The sequence below is a fragment of the Arachis duranensis genome, chromosome 3, assembly GCF_000817695.3.
Source record: "Arachis duranensis cultivar V14167 chromosome 3, aradu.V14167.gnm2.J7QH, whole genome shotgun sequence".
Lineage (NCBI taxonomy): Eukaryota > Viridiplantae > Streptophyta > Magnoliopsida > Fabales > Fabaceae > Arachis > Arachis duranensis.
Genome location: NC_029774.3, coordinates 94,393,131 through 94,393,446, shown reverse-complemented (window position 1 = coordinate 94,393,446; position 316 = coordinate 94,393,131).

Here is a 316-nt window from a genome sequence, read left to right as displayed (position 1 = left end):
ATGGCCATTCGGCCATGCCTGAACCTTTTACTTATGTATTTTCAACAGTGGAGTTTCTGCACACCATAGATTAAGGGTGTAGAGCTCTGCTGTACCTCAGGTTTCAACACAATCACTATTACTTTTTATTCAATTCTCTTTTATTCTTATTCCAAGATATACGTTATACTTAACTTGATGAAAGTGATGATCCGTGACACTCATCATCATTCTCACCTCTGAACGCACGTGACTGACAACCACTTCCGTTCTACCTTAGGCTGGGCGCATATCTCTTAGATTCCCCAACAGAATCTTCGTGGTATAAGCTAGATAG